Genomic DNA, 10,888 nt, shown 5'->3' with positions numbered 1-10,888 from the left:
CAATCACAGAATCATGAGAAATAACAAATTGTTGCTTTAAGCCACAATGTTTTGGAGTGGTTTACTACATAACAGTAGATAACTGACACACTAAAATAGTTTACATCTTTTAGTTTGATGTTATTAGGAATTCCTTCTGGGTTTGTATGTTTTGTTTCAAGAATCCTTACTGTATACTTCTATTTCACATTCCCAGTTGCAATATTATGACCTGTTTAGAGTACAGATTTATTATTTATCACTCTTTCTTTTCCTCTCCCTTTCCTCTACCTTGAAAACTAGTTAGAGTATTTTAATTATTTTGCTCAGATAAAGTTATAGATGATATATTTTTTTGAATCCCTGTGTGTTGAAGACTATTTTTATAACAAAGAAACCCCAAAATTCAATACCTCAAATAAACTGAAATTTAGGGGTGCCTGGGTGGCTCAGTTGGTTAAGTGTCTGCCTTTGGCTCAGGTCATGATCCCAGGGTCCTGGGATCGAGCCCCATCAGTCTTCCTGCTCAGCCGGAGCCTGCGTCTCCCTCTGCCCCTCCCCCTCTTGCTTGTGCACTTTCTCTCTCTCAAATAAATAAATAAAATCTTCAAAACATAAAATAAAAAACAAACAAGTTTATCTTTCATATCACCATTCAAGGCACATGCTCTAGGTCATTAGCAGTTATGCTTCTACATCATCATTTATGAACACAGGATTCTCCCAACTTGTTTCTCCATCACTGAAACTCAGTCACAAGCACATCCTTCTAAGAGTCTGGAGGAAGCACACGTGGGTCTTACGTTGCTGGGCTCAAAAATGACACATAAAACTCTAAGTACTTACTATTGGAGCCTCTTGTCCATGTGACCATGTGTAACGGCATTGAGGCGGGGGGAGGGTGTGGGGAGGAAAGAGTGTCAGGTTCCAATCAATAATTATAATCCCATAGTTAAACTGACATATTTGGTTATGAGGTGCTGCCAAAGCAAAACCAAAGTTGCCGGGAAGTGATAGGCAGCTCTCCAGCTCAAGAGCACAGTGCAGATGGATGAGTAGTAAGTGCAGAAAATCCTAAATGAAACATGAAAATAAAATTTACTTACAAAGGAAAGAGAATTAGACCAGCTTTGGACTTCTCATCTGCAATACTATGACAGAAACTAAAATCCAAGAACGTTATACAATGGCCAAGACATTTGTCAGGACCAATTAATGACATTTCTGGAAATACTGTGCAAGGTATAGTGTAGATTGCTAACTTCCCAGTGAATTTCAGTCTTTTCTACTTTTATGATTAATTCTATCCATCATAGGCAGGCCAAGCCTTCTCCGCCTCTCCCCTTCTCAGAACTGCCTGGCCAATCCCAGGAAAAGGAAGTCCCATAGCTTCCTTGGGCCTGGAGGCAGTGGAGGAAGTGTGTATAAATTTGGGCCAGTGAGTCTTTATTTAGTGATGAGGTTAGGTTTTAACATGCTTATCTGTGAAGAATATATGAAAATAAACATTCATAGCAATGTGCATATACAGGCAGGACTTTATGTAAGTTGTATGTGATTTAAATTACTGTAAATATGGGTGTGCATGTACAAGAAAGCCATAGGGATTGGGGTTGATTAGGCCATGACATTATTCCAAGTGGCCTCCAGGCAAGCTTGACCATGTCTAGACAGACAGGCAGCTTTCGGAGTGCTGTAGCTCTCTGGTACCAGCCCTGTGTCCTCCCACGATCTCAGACTTAAGAGGTGGAAAGGCCCTTTGGTGGTTATATGGCCCGAGGCTTGTGCTGTGCTTGAATCCTGCTTGCAGCACTGCAGAGGTAATCTTCAGTCTCTGCACACCTTTCAAGACAAGGAGTTAACTCTTCCCTAGCAACTCCTTTTACAAAGTGGACAGTTCTGCCTTCAGGAAGGTTCTGATCATAAACCCTGGCTAGGCCCTAGGAAGGTAGTCCCTCCTCCCTCTTCTGTCCTCACCCCCACTTACATAATTCAGCCCCGGGGTACCACCCTTGCTTTTCTCAATCACGGTACCTAAAATTATCAAGTATTATTGAGCCGGAGCTGGTGCTAAGCACTAGACATAGAGATGAATGAATTAAATTTTAGCTTTTAAAGTTCATGTGCTAGAGGGGAGGCAGACATGGAAAAACTATCAACAAGAATTAGAAGAAGTGAATAACTGGGCGGGGGAGGAAGAGAGGTGGCTTTCAGGAAAGACTCCTGCAGGAGGGAAGACACCTGAGCTGAGTCGGAGGAAGCCTGCAGTCAGTGCTGATCCTCTACCCACACACTCTCCAGCTGTGTCCCTAGCTCCCCACTCTCATCTCCTGCTAATCCCAAAAACCCAGAGAGGAGAAAACAGGCTTAGACATCCCTGAGGAGGGGTCAGCCGGGTCGGCATCACACAGAGTTACAGGAGACGCTGAGAGTGGGAGGTGCCACCGCGTGAACGCAGCAGTCCTCCAACTGCCCCATGGGGCCCAGCCCTGTGTCTGATTCCCCTCTGGGAGAGGCTCAGAAGGAGGGGACAGGCCCTCCAGCTCAGAAAGAGAGCTTTACAGGACAATGTGCTAACCCAAGAGGCAGCCCTAAGCCCTGGCTCTGGTGAGGGTCTAGACCCCTGGATCAGAGAATAGGAAAGGCCATGGGCCTGGCCCAGCTGAGCAGCCCTTGCCCCAAAGGCCCCTGCTATGGGCTTGGGACTCCTGACGACAGCTCTCTGGCAGTTCTGGCAGGTGTAAGTCTGTCAGCACCCAGGAACTATGGACTCTGTGGTTACATCAGCCCAGCTCAACACTAGTCATAGATTCTTAGCCTAGAGAAGGCTCTGGGGTGCTAAGGAAGAAGAAAGGAAGGAAGCAAATGACTTCCTTCTGTACCAGGCACTACACAGGATGCTTCATACAGATTAAGCCTTTGATACCACAAAATCTCAATTTTAGCATGGTCATAAGAAAGGATACACATCAAACTGTTAACACTCATCTGTGATGGGTAGAATATTAGAGGACTTTGTTTCAATGTTTTATACAATAATGTATTATCAGAAATAAAATATTTCTAGCAGCCAAAATATCTACCTATTGATAATGAAGATATATATCTTATGTCCCATTTTTTTTATGTAAAGGGTCAATCATTAACATTAAAGTACTGACTTCTATTCACCCTCTCATTCCTCCTCAGCTGAGGCAGTGGCTTCTCTAAATGGAAGGAGAAACTATGTGCAGTTCAGACTCTTCTGCTTTTCTTTCTACGTGGAAGCAAGTTGTCAACAGGGAACTAGTTTCCTTGGCTCTTCTCTGCCTTAAGTCTCACAGGGGCAGGCCTGCCATGTGGGGAGTCTCTATCCTCCAACCTAGCCTTTTCTTTTTTTTTTTTTTTTTTTTTAGATTTTATTTATTTATTTATTTATTTGACAGAGAGAGACACAGCGAGAGAGGGAACACAAGCCGGGGGAGTGGAAGAGGGAGAAGCAGGCTTCCTGCTGAACAGGGAGCCCGATGTGGGGCTCGATCCCAGGACTCTGGGACCATGACCTGAGCTGAAGGCAGACGCTTAACGACTGAGCCACCCAGGCGCCCAACCTAGCCTTTTCCAGTAGTGAAGGTGATAGATACCTTTGTTTACCATTTCCTGAATCTCATTTCTCAATTGGTTTAGAAGTTAGTGGGGAAGAGGAATGCTAATTATTGGACCCCTTCACACTCCCAATAGTATAATGGAAAGAATACTGAATCAGGAGATACAAAGTCAAGTTAGTAATCCTAGATCTGCCACTGAGGAGGTGTGCCCTAGGGCAAATCACTTATCACTTAAGACCTCAGTTTCTTACCTGATGGAGTCTATATTCTTGATTATAAGCAACAGAAACCAGGTCTGGTTGTTTTATTTTTTTTTTTTAATTTTAATTCCAGTGTAGTTAATGTATAGTGCTATATTATTTTCAGGTGTACAATATAGTGATTCAACAGTTCCATATATTATTCAGTGCTCATCAGGATAAGTATACTCCCCTTCTTCTTCTTCTCCTCCCCCTCCTCCCCCTCCTCCTCCTCCTCCTCCCCCTCCTTCTCCTTCTCCTTCTCCTTCTTCTTCTTCTTCTTCTTCTTCTTCTTCCTTCCTCCTCTTCCTTTGAGTCGGCTCCACATCCAACATGGGGCTTGAACTCATGACCCCAAGATCAAGAGTCACATGTTCTAATGACTAAGCCAACCAGACACCCAGGTCTGGTTGTTTTAAACCAAAAAGGAAAAATATGATGCCTTGCCCAAATGATGAGAAGCTCTAAGAAGAGGTTTAGACAATGAACAAAATGAGGGACCTCCCAAGATCTGTCAGCAAGAATAGCTTGATCCATGTCACAGATATTGCTAAAATAAACTTTTTGCCAAACATTCTGTCTTTGAGTCTGGGTAAGCTAAATGCTAAGATAACCTCCCAAATTATAGAGGTTCTACACTGTGGAAGTTTATTTCTGTTTCACACAATAGTCCAACATGGGTGCTCCTGGTCTAGTGGCTTTTCTGGGCAGCTCTCCTCCAGGCATTGGCTCAGGGATCCATAATCCTTCCATTTTGTGTTTCTGTCCTCTTCTATGTCTGTGGAGTCTTCTCCATTCAGCCAATAGTTGGGGAAAGAGAGGACAAAGATCACATGTGGGATGTTTATATAGGTCAGGCCTACATGTTGGGCATTGTTTCTATGTTCCATTGTCCAGAACTCAAGTCACATGGATGCACCTAACTTCAGGAAAATGTAGTATATCTGTATGCCCAGGAGGATAAGAAAATGGGGTCTGACAAACATTTGAAAATCTCGGTCACAACATCACTTGAACAGGATTCAAAGTTCTAAGAATGATCATCTGATTGGCCAAGTTTAGGTTACATGCTAAGCTACTGGCCATATCAGGAAGAAAATATGGAAAGAACCTATCCCTCTCTATTCTACTGTGAGAGGAGACAAACAGAGAGATTGTCCTCACAGTGGAGAATTTCCCTAAAAGAGAGATCAGGATGCTTAAAAACAAGGGGAGAGACAAATGTCTGGTATATCTGTAATCTGCCTGGATTACACAAGAAAGTCTCTAAAGGCTTTTCCAGCTTTAATAGTTTATAATTCAGATGCAAGAACTAAAATAAAATATAGATGTCCAAAGATTTCTATTGAGAGGAATAGCCCTCCACTTTCTGAGGGCCTTCCTGACTCTCAGAAGAGCAAATAATTCACAGAACAAGAAAATATTTGTCAATGCATGGGACAGCATTAGTGCTCAGTGAACCATATAGTCTAAAAAAAGTATGATTCAGTAACATAACATGTTAAAATGGAAAGTAGCACTGCAAGATCATGACCTTGAATTTTTTTTTCCAGGTTTGTCACTACTAAAAGAGGCCTACTAGCAGCTCTAATATTTTGGCCCCATATTTACTCTCATGTATATCCCTAACATCTAAATTTGATTTTTAGTAGTTTTATCCACCAAAATTATCTGGAATTCATTGTAGAGTAGCTGATTATATGGGGCAGGGGGAAAAATTTAGTATGACTTTAGAAGATTCTGTTATGGCAAGAAAGAAGGGATGTTTCAAGGATGTCAGGGGCAGAGCTAAAAGGACAAAGCCTAGACATGTACCCACTGGTAAAGTTGTGATAATTTAACTTTAAAATGTCATCATTAGAGTGAATTGGAATAAGTCAAATCTACAAAGGCTATGCATTCATACTAAGACTCAAATGAGAGAAGTAAACAAAAAATATAGCTTTAAGTAAACAAAAAAATTTAATACAATAGAAGGATGAATACAATATATGTTTAATAATGAGTTACATGTGGGTCTTTGAGTGTACAGGTGTGGATGCACATTTATTTTTTCTTCTGTAAAGGGTGTGTTGATTTAAATATATCCACATATAAGGACGCCTGGGTAGCTCAGTCGGTTGGGCGTCTGCCTTCGGCTCAGGTCATAATCCAGGGTCCCGGGATCAAGCCCCGCAGCAGGCTCCCTGCTCCCTGCTCCCTGCTTCTCCCTCTGCCTGCCGCTCCCCCTGCTTGTGCGCTCTTTCTCTCTCTCTCTGGCAAATAGATAAATAAAATCTTTAATAAATTAATTAATAAATAAATAAATCCACATATAATTTGCCTATATTTATGTTTCATATATGAGCAAGCAGATAAAAAGGAACCAAAAAGTAGGATGAAGGAGCCATCAAGACTAGTAATTTTGTAGAATTACCACAACCGGATAGAAGGGGAGTCTGTCAATTACTCAGCACCAGATTTACAATAAGCAAGTAAAAATAGAGTTGAGCCGATATTCCAGGAATGAGAAGGGTGAATCAATCTTCCATCTCTCAGGAGAGAAAACAACTAAATGGCCCTACTAATTATAATAAAATACTGGTAAGAAATACATAAGTTTTTAAGCAGATTGATGTTATATAATGGCAAGATGATTGATTAAGGACTATTGGTCATGAAAACTTAGAACTTACATCATTTCCAAGATAGACACTAAGTTTCAAAAATTAAAAACCATAAAGAAGACAGAGAATTACAAATCCTGTGGTACTTAAAAACTTTTACTATTACAAAAGGGTTTTTCACAAATGGTCTAAATTACCCTGGACAACAAAACTAGGTTTTATATCCCAACCAAGAAAGAATTAGTTAATATCACAGATCCTGGAACCTCAACTGGTCTAAAGTTGTATTTCTTTTTCTACTGGATTTGATAAGATTTCTGAAATCCTAGAAAATAATCAAAATGCTACTACTGAAACCTTAAGAAGATATCAAATATGGTGTAATCTTAAGAGGTATAAAGCAGTATAAAGATAATGCAGTAATATGGCATTGAGTAGGTTTAGATACAAGTGTAGTTGATTTTGCAATTTTTGTATTTGTGCATACTTTGCTGATGTTTAAGGCATATGAGATATTCAAAAGTATCAGCCATATTAAATTTTTAATTCCAGCTTAAATTGTTTAAGGGAATTAAATTAATCAAATGTGTATTATATGTTAAATGATCAAGCAAAAATGATTTCAACATTTCATTTATTAGAAATATGATTTTGGGGCACCTGGTGGCTCAGTTGGTTAAAGCATCTGACTCTTGTTTCGGCTCAAGTCATGATCTAGGGGTCGTGGGATTGAGCCCTGTGTTGGGCTTTGCACTCAGTGGGGAGTCTGCTTGAGATCAGATTCTCCCTCTCCCTCTGCCCCTCACCCCCTCCCCCTCCTCTCAAATAAGTAAATATCTTTAAAAAAAAAAAAGAAGTATGATTTTGTAAATTGGGCATTAAACAACAAATAGCTGTGAGTATCCTCCAGGCAAAAAAGCCCCCTAGACATGAAAAATACTGAGTCATAAGGCACAAAGTAGATAATGTGTTTTTATTACTACTCTTTGAGAAGAAGGGAAAGTAATAAATGGGAGACTAAAACAAGGGGTTGGTTGAAAGAATTTTGGAAATTGTGTCACATACACTTTCTGAGAAGGACACACAACCAAACAGATGATTAGTCTACAGTGTGGTGAATATTACAGAAAGGATGCTCTGGGAACAAAAAAGAAAGAAAAGTTAACTCAACGTGTGCATCTGTTACTTACCAGGCATAGTAGAAGACTATGTAATTGACTAGATGTTTGTAACCAAGTATCATGGAAACTTCATATCAGTTCTAATTCCAAACATTTTTCACAATGTGGGGAAACCAGATTAAGCCTAAAATGTCCCCATGGCTAGGATCTAGACATATTCTCCAGGCCTACCTAATTGATACGACAGCCAAGATGTCTGTTTGCTAAGGGACTTCTGGAAGAGAACTGATGTGAAGGGAAAAAAAATAAGCCATCAGGACAAGCCTGGTGCAGTAATGAAACCTCAGGAACAGAGTACAGCGTCTGTCACTTGGATTTGACTCAGCCTCAGCTCGAATGGTGTCATGTCTAAGGAAAGGGAGAGACAGGGGAAGAATGAGGTCTCAAGAACACACAAGAAAGAGCAAAAATCAAAACTTGAAATATCAGTTTTTACTAAAATTTCTGACATATTAATCCTACTTTGGGACCCCTCCAATAGAGTGTAACACAAATGTGAGGAGAGATGGTCTCCTCACTTTATTGTAGACATCAAGAGATCATATTTCCAAGGAAATGCTGATTACAAATTAGAGGGCTCAAAGATTAGTTAAGCAGATTCCCCTACTTCTGACAAAGTTGTAAGTGATAGAGTTAGCATTTGGACCCGGATACTGTGTGAATCCAATTCTTTTCTTTTCTTTTCTTTTCTTTTCTTTTTTTTCATTTCGATGTACTCCTCTGTGGTCTCCTGGCTGTGTCTATTTCTAATGATAACTACTTCACTTGCAGCTCTCAAGTGAAGGATGCTCAGTCTCCTATACTATCTGCCTTAGGATTTAAAGTTGAGTCTGTATCCCCCATGCTCCCTTTTGCTGCACTTAATTAAAAATCATGTTTCTTTCAAGCTTATTTCATCAGGCTTTATTTGAGTACCCCTTCTTATTACTGACACCTACTCATCTCCTAGTCACTCTTTAACATTCATTGAAGAATTTAGCTGCTGGCTCACTGTTTTCCTCTTCTGCCATGAATTAACCTTTCCCATGGACACTTCTAACACCTTGGTCTCTCAGTTTATTTAGCTTCTCAATTTCAGTGAACTTTTCCCATTTCTACTTGAACTTCCCCCATTCCAACGACACATCTTGAACCCTTTGATTGCCTAAAATTGCTCCAACTCGGAGATAATGTATCCAGATATCCCACTTTCTGACTACAGTCTTCTATCTCCTCTGTTTTCTCACTCAATTTTTCCCTCTAAAGCTCCACTTCTATTTTATAAAGACCTCTGGTTCTTTGATCAGTCTATTTTCATTCTATTTATTCACCTCTGCTGTCTTCTCTTCCTTTTATACTTTCTACTAGTCACTTATCAATATCCTCAACTCTCTCCTATGGACCTTATGTTGTTCCTACTTCTCCATGCCCACACCTGGACTGCTTATTATTGTTGATAAAAGTCATAGAACCTACCAAGATGGCACAAATATAAATTCAAGTTCCTCAGCCTCCACTGGACTAATGATATTGTCTAGAAATCCTCCCATGCCTCTTTTGTCAGTTCTCTCTTCCATTCTTCACAGTGACTATTCATTTTCTCCTTTCTCTTCAAATCTCTGACCCTATCACTTCACTCACAGCAGATGACCTGACCTCTTATTTTCATAGAGAAAATACTATACAAACAATTAAATAAGAACTTCCTCACTTCCTGGCACCAAATGCACCATTTTCTGCAATTAAACCTACCATTCTTTCTTTCCTCTAATTACAAAGGAGAGTCTCTTTGTCATAGCCACACGCCTCTTAGAAGAGCTGACCACACTCACTGTTTCATTTCTTTCACACCCATTCCTCAATCCACTGCTGTCTGGCTTCTGCCTGTTACAGGAATCACTCTTGGTGAATTCACTAATGACTTTGTTGCTAAATCCTATGGCTATTTATCAGTCCTTATTTCATCAATCAACGGCATTGCTACTATTGACTTCATCCTCTCTTTTTTTTAAATTAGGATTTTATTTATTTATTTGAGAGAAAGAGGAAGAGGGCACACACACGCGTAAGCAGGAGGAGGGGCAGAGACAGAGAATCTCAAGCAGACTGCACGCTAAGCACGGGGGCCTGACAAGGGGCTCGATCTCACAACCATGGGATCATGACCCTGAGATCACCACCTGAGCCGAAACTAAGAGTCAGACACTTAACTGAATGAGCCACCCAGGTGCCCAGACCTCATCCTCTGTTAAACCCCACCATTTGGCTTTGTGATACCATATTCTCCAAGTTTTCCTCCTATGGCCTTAGCCATTTCTTTTTAGTCCCTTTCTTGTGTTCCCATATCTATGCTAATTGATTAATTATCAATGTTCCTCAAGGCTTCTCTCTTTGGCCTTCTTTTCACCTCATTCTACCCACAATGAGTGTACTCTCACTACCCACTTCTATGGCTATAATCATCAACTCTATGCGATGACTCAAAAAAACTACAACTCTTTCCCAGATATTTCTTCTGAACTGTTTATCCAACTGTCTATTAAATATTTCCCTTTGGGTATTCCACAGCATCTCAGACTCAACATATCTAAAATTGAACCCAGGGGCACCTGGGTGACTCAGTTGGTTAAGTATCTGCCTTCAGCTCGGGTCATGATCCCAGGGTCCTGGGATCAAGCCCCATATTGGGCTTCCTGCTCAGTGGGGAGGTGGGGAGTCTGCTTCTCCCTCTGCCTCTGCCCCTCTGCCCCACTTGTGCTTGTACTCGCTCTCTCGCTCTCTCGCTCTTTCAAATAAATAAATAAAATCTTTTTTAAAAAATAAAATTGAACCTATTATTTGTCCGAATGCCCCACTCCTTCAACTGCTCACCTCCCCCCTTCTTGTGTTCCCTATCTATTGGAACAATACCACCATCCGCCAGGATGTGACAATGAGAAATAGAAACAAAGATATTCTGAAGCAGAAAGGATACACACATGCATCCATTCATTAAACAAACATTTATCAAGTGACTCCCTGCCCAGTATTGTGTTAAGTACTAGGAGATAAGCTGTGAGAGACAAAGACCTACAGTTCCAGAAACAGAAAGAAAGTACATGTCAGGCAGAGATGCAGAGAAGGACCTACACAGAAAGTTTCATTGCAATTTGTGTGTTTGATAACCAGAAAAAAAAAGTATATATATATATGTCTAGAAATCCTCCATATATATATACATATATATATATGTTTCAAATAGTTGTCCTGAGACAGGATGTTACACATAATTTGGGTGCTTTTTGAAATTTTTCTTTAGCTTAGGGATGCCTGGGTGG

This window comes from Halichoerus grypus, chromosome 5 (assembly GCF_964656455.1).
Source record: "Halichoerus grypus chromosome 5, mHalGry1.hap1.1, whole genome shotgun sequence".
NCBI classification, from domain to species: Eukaryota; Metazoa; Chordata; class Mammalia; order Carnivora; family Phocidae; genus Halichoerus; species Halichoerus grypus.
This window is presented reverse-complemented; position numbering follows the sequence as displayed.